General features: G+C 49.2%; 1 long non-coding RNA gene across 1 annotated transcript in view; it reads right to left on the bottom strand.

Moving 5' to 3' along the window:
• Positions 1-3,030: 3,030 nt before the first annotated feature.
• LOC109300100 overlaps positions 3,031-5,814 on the bottom strand; it is a 9,163-nt gene continuing 6,379 nt past the window's right edge. The window contains exons 2-3 of the long non-coding RNA XR_002098116.1: positions 5,536-5,538; positions 3,031-3,068 (exon numbers count right to left, since the gene is read on the bottom strand). This is a non-coding gene — a long non-coding RNA (uncharacterized LOC109300100). The remainder of the gene's footprint in view (positions 3,069-5,535; positions 5,539-5,814) is intronic.

The following is a 5,814-nucleotide window of genomic DNA, read 5'->3' as shown; positions in this document are numbered from 1 at the left end:
AATGACTGCGCAATCAGCGTCTCGTGTAGACATGGTCATGTGCTGCTATTAGGCAGCAGTACACTAATTAACTCCACAGCAGGATAGTACTTGTAAATACTTTCTCCCTTTTGCACACAGATGGGGCTGGCTAGGGCATGAGGGTACTTAAGTGCAGGGGCCTCCTGTTTGCTTGCCCCATACTGGAGCACTGTCATTTCCCAGCCAGCCCTTCCACAGCATGTAGAGCTGGGGCTGTTCTGACCTGACTCAATGTGCTGCAGTCCCGGGCACATGTGTAAACGCAGGGCCTGGGAGCAATAAACAAAGAGTTTGTTGCTTTGCATTAATTTCACATGTAGACATGGGCAAAACAATGAAAAACTCTTTTGTGTTTGTTTTACTGTGATAACATGTTTTAATTGCTTTTAACATTTTGACCATAAGCAGCCAGCAAATTCAGAGTTATGTGCACTGGACCTGCCTTGTAAAATTGTTGAGTTCATAAGGGGTCTGATGCTGTAAGAGAAACTTGAGTAAGGTCACATCTACACGTCACCCTATGGTGATGTAGAGATGCACTACATTGTTGTACAGTGTGCTATGGTGACGTAGCGATCATGCAGGTCTACATGTGATCACCAGCTATGTCGCTGTAGCAATGTGCTCCCTGGATATAGCATGCCTCTATGGCAATGTAGCTGGGAAATCTAAGCATTTAGTACTTCCAAAAGGAAGTACTAAAGCATAGCACCGTAGCAATGTCACCAGACAGCAATTCATAGGTGCACCCAAAATGTAGCTAAGGCATCAGAGCTCATCATGTCTTGTGTGGAAGTCTAAGGTGAAGAGACCCCCCCTGCTCAGGAATCACCACAGAAGCGAGGAGAGGCTTCAGACTGGAGCTCTTCTGGGAGGGCTGGTATTGCATTTCATCACCTAACCATAAAGAGATAAGTACGAATGATATGCAAATCTTTTTAGTGGATTCAGTCTGAGCTTGTTACCCTCTTGGTACTACTGAGCTGAAATCCTTAGGGTACTAGCAAGAAATAACCTGTACCTGCCAGATCCTGAAAGAGCTGAGCTTGAATCTAAAAGAGTTGCGTTGCCTCTGCAACCAGAAGAGGAGCAGTGCCCCCCGCATTGGCAGTGCAGGGCCAGTGGCAACAGCAATGGTAGAGTGGCACCCCACTGGTAGTGAGGCAAAGGAAACCTTGGGCTAAGATTTACATTAGTTCTTCTGACTTCACTGTTCATCATCTGTGGGACAGAAAGAGAATTCTGAACCTATTAACAGTGCTAAACTGTTAATAGTGGGTTGAGGTAGGCTACTGATAATTAAGGGGTTCTTAAATCTGCTTGTCATCCCATCTCTCCTTCCACCATTAATAAACCCAGTTACAGTTAAATATTTCTCAAGAGTGGGGAAGTTTTTTCTCATTGGAACACCTAGGCAGAAATTATTTTATCAGGTTTATGGGTGGGGGCTCATGCCCAGTAGGGCTGTGCAAAATGGCACCATTCCATTTTGACTTGTGTTTTGACATTGTGATGGAACAGTGTTTCATTTAAAATTTTATTTAGTTTCAAAACCACTGTTCTGTTTTGTTTCATCAAAACAGTTTTGCTGTTACGAAGCTGTTTTGACATTTCACCCATAGGGTATAATGGGGAAGCACAAAACAGCCTATAACTTTGTCATTTCTTGCTTGATTTGGAGAACCTTTCAGAGATGGTAGCCTCTTCTGAGGCCATGAAGAATGCCAAGTTTCAAGGAGATAGATGCAGGGGTTTCTGGGCAACAGAACCTTAAATTCTTGAAAGTAAAGCAAGTGTCATATATATGCATTAAGCCACAGTGGGGTGAAAACTGCAGGGGTGGTAGCCCCTACTGAGGCCAAGACACCTGCCAAGTTTCAAGGAGATAGGTATAGGGGTTTCTGGGAAATTGTACCTCAGGCTGCTGACAAACAAATCTCATGACATGAGTGGCACTGTGTGTGTGTTAAGGCAAGGGGGGAGTGAAAACTGCAGGGATAGTGGCCCCTACTGAGACCACAAATCCTGCCAAGTTTCAAAGATCTAGTTACAGGGGTTTCTGGCTTTTGGGGCCCTACACCTCAGGCTACTGAGAGGCAAAACTCGTGACATGGGTGATTGTGCGACTATCTGTGTTAGGTCACAGGGGGGTAAAACTGCAGGCCTTCTAGGCCCTGCTGCATCCACAAAGCCTGCCAGCTTTCAAGAAGGTAGGTGCAGTACCTACCTGGATTCTGGGGCCCTACATCTCAGGCTGCTGACAGGAAAAACTCATGACATGGGTGGATGACACTGTGTGTGTTAAGGTGCGCCCTCACTGGCATTGGGGACTCTACACAACATGGTAGTGTGCCCCAATGAGGTCTCCTCCTCTACAGTCTCAGCCCAGTCCACCACTTCAAATGGCAACGGGTATAAAATAACTGGTGATACAGCAAGTGCTCCCTCCAGTGAGTGAGCACTAGCACAGTAGCAGCAGCAGCATCTCAGGCAGGCAAACTCTGACAGAACCCTTCTTTCATATCCTGCAAGAGTTTCCTCTCAAGTGTGTGCGCTAAGGTGCACCCTCACTGTGTGACTCTGTGTGTGTCTTAAGATGTGCCCTCACTGGCACTGGGGCCTCTACACAACATGATAGTGTGCCCCAATGAGGACTCCTCCTCCCCTGCAGCCTCATTCCAGTCCACCACTTTAAATAACAACAGGTAAGACAACCTGGTATCTTTTAGTAGGCCAGCTGTATAGTTAGAGAAATATCTCAGCAAACGTTTGGGTTGAAAAACCTTTTGTCAGGCTGAAGAAGCACCTGTATTTGGTCTGTGTGTCTGCTGGTCCTGGATGGAAGGAATAGTAAGGAAGCCAGAGGCTGGCCTGGAATTCAGTGTAGGCAAGAAAGCCAGTCATTGAAAATGGAAATAGAGGCATCGGGGGGTGAGGGACAGGCTGGGGTGGGGGGTAGGGGCAAAGGGGAATATAGCAGCGAGGTAAAAATACAGAGGTGCCTGGGGAGTCAGATATCTGGTAAGTTGCAGTGTGTCAGAATTCCACTGTGTATATTGAGTCCACAAGTTTCTGTACCTACTACCTAAGAGGCTGATGAAGTGAAGTTCATAGGCCCAGCTCTGAAAAGTGGTTTGTAAATTAAAACAGGCACCTAACCTCATCAGCAGAACTGAAGCCACCTCCCTACAGCTCAAAACACAAAACCTGCCAACTATCTCCATACCCCCACAAACTGCACACCAGAATCTATCAAAGACAGCAACACCCAAGTACCTGTGGGGGCACATTCCGCACCAACCGCCCCCCCCCCCCCCCCACACACACACAATACCTCCAGTCTCTCAGGCCTGATCCAATTTACAAACCATTTTTCAAAACTAGACCTATACATTTCACTTCATCAACCTCCTAGGTAGTAGGTACAGAAACTTATAGACTCAGTATAGAGAATGGAATTCTGACATATTACAAGCTGCCGGGCATCTGACTCCCCAGGTACCTCTACACTTTTACCTGTGCTTCTACATCCCCCTTCCCCTCCCATCCCCATGCTAGCCTGTCCCTCACCCTCTGATGCTTCCATTTCCATTTTCACTGACTGGCTTTCTTGCCTGCGTTGTATGCCAGGCTAGTCTCTGACTTCTTTACTATTCCTTCCATCCAGGACCATCAGAAACACCAACTGCAGGTGCTTACTCAGCCTGACAAAGGAATTTTCAACCCAAAAGCTGGCATCTCAGGCAGCTAAGCTGAGCTCACCTGGAGCATCACAACTCTACTGCAACCAGTAAGCCTCAGGCCTGACGTAATAGGTCTGGGCTTTCCCCAGCCAGGACCATGCATGCATGCATGCATTAGCATGCATGTGTTAGGTGCATTATGGCACCTCCTACCCACCTTTCACCAGGGGATTCTTGGTCCTGGCATTTACAGGCCTGCTGCACTGCCAGCAGTGCCACTAGGCCTCCCTGATCCTGGCAGAGTGCAGTTTTAGTGGTTATGCCCAGCACCTGGAGCCTCCTCCTTCCCCATAGTTCCAGTCCATACCTCCAAGTTTGTCCTGGCACAGGAGCTCAGCAGGGACATGTTCTTCCTCTGCTGGCTGGTGGTGCAGCAAGTGTTCCCTCCAGCTCTGAGAGGGGGACATTAACTGATTTCTAAAAAAATAAAATAGGTGTGGATGGAGTGAGGAGGGTGGCATTCACTCCGTCTGTACCTTTGTCCACTTTGAGGAACACCAGCTGCTCCAGCAAATCAGAATTCAGACAGGTGCGGTGGGGTGTCACAACATCCACAGCAATGCTGAACACTCTCTTGCTTGGAACACTGATAGATGTTCCTGGGAAACTGTGGCCAGATCCAGCCACATCTGGCTGCAGCTTGCCCAGTAGGCCAAGGGTTCTCACAGGCGTGCCTCCATGTCCTTGGCAAGATAGGCAGCCACCAAGGCCTGAGCACTACTTGCTTGATGGTGGGGTCTGGTGGCTCTGGACCCCACCATCAAGCATGCCCCATAGAAGCCATGACCATGGCCCACATTGGCAGTACCTGTGGTGGAGGAGGAGACTAGCTGGTGGATGGTGTGCTTGCATGGGACAGTGGAGCTCCCTCTTCTATGTGCCCCCACCTCCACCATTCTGCCTCCCTGACTCTCCTCACCGACACTTCCATCCACTGATTCAGGGTTTGGCTGCTGCATATGCTGCCCTTCACCCTTGGGTCACACATGGCGACTGGCACGTGAACTGTACTGGACCGCAAGGGATCAAGTAATTTCCTGATGCCTTCCTTCAGCCACCTCACCTGTGTCTGGATGTCTGGTGACAGCAGCTTGCCCCAGCCAGGAACATTGATCCCCTGGAAGCTCCCTATTTGGCTCTGAAGTTCCCTTGCTATGGGGATCACTTGTCTAAGGAGGACATTGGCAGTGCTGAGGGTCTCAGTGGCCTCAAGGAAGGTTTTGAGGACTATCAAGATCTGAGATATGGTATTCCACTCAACTCTGTTAAGGGGGCCACTGATCCCAATCTCCCTGACCAAGGCCATCTCATGGATGGCCTTCTGTTGCTCCACCAGCCTCTCAAGTGTCAGGTATGTGGTGTTCCACCAAGTCTGTACTTCCTACATGATTTTGTGCTGCAGGATGTTCAGCTCTGCCTGTTTCTCCTGCAGCATCTTGCCCCCCTTCATGCTCCAGTGGAAGTAGCCTGCCATCTTCCTGAATTTGGAAATGAGCTTGCTAATGGTGCTGGCTCTGTCACCAGCATCCCTGTCTTGCTCCAAGGCATCCCTGACAACAAGGTGCAACATGTGTGCCACACAGTGGATGCCAACAAAGTTGGCATCATGGACTGCCTTGATCATATTGGCCCTACTGTTGATGACAATGAACCCGTGGGTGAGCTCGCCCTGCCAAATGAGCCACCCCTGCACCAAGCAGTTCATGGCCCCATAATTTGGTTGCCATGTGGGACTCATCCATTGCCTCGGCTTGAAGGAGAGCCCACCAACAGCCTGACTGGTCACACCAGTGATCTGTAAGGGAGAGATAGGTGTGATCATCACCCCAGCTGCTCCAGATGCCTGAAGTGAAGTGTAAAGCCACCTGTGTACCTGCCTTGCACAGCTCCTCCCTCAAGTACTCCTAGCATGCCTCATACAGGGAGGGCACCACCATCCTGCTGAAGGTGGTAGTATGGGGTCACAAGTGCCATGAGCCACCTGAACCCTGGCCACTCAACTAAGGAAAAGGGCTCGCCATCATAGAATCATACAAGTAGGGTCAGAAGG

This window comes from Gavialis gangeticus, unplaced genomic scaffold (assembly GCF_001723915.1).
Source record: "Gavialis gangeticus isolate Ggan-Ray unplaced genomic scaffold, GavGan_comp1, whole genome shotgun sequence".
Taxonomy (NCBI): Eukaryota; Metazoa; Chordata; order Crocodylia; family Gavialidae; genus Gavialis; species Gavialis gangeticus.
Note: the sequence above shows the minus strand (reverse complement) of the source record. Positions and strands in the feature narration are given on the sequence as shown.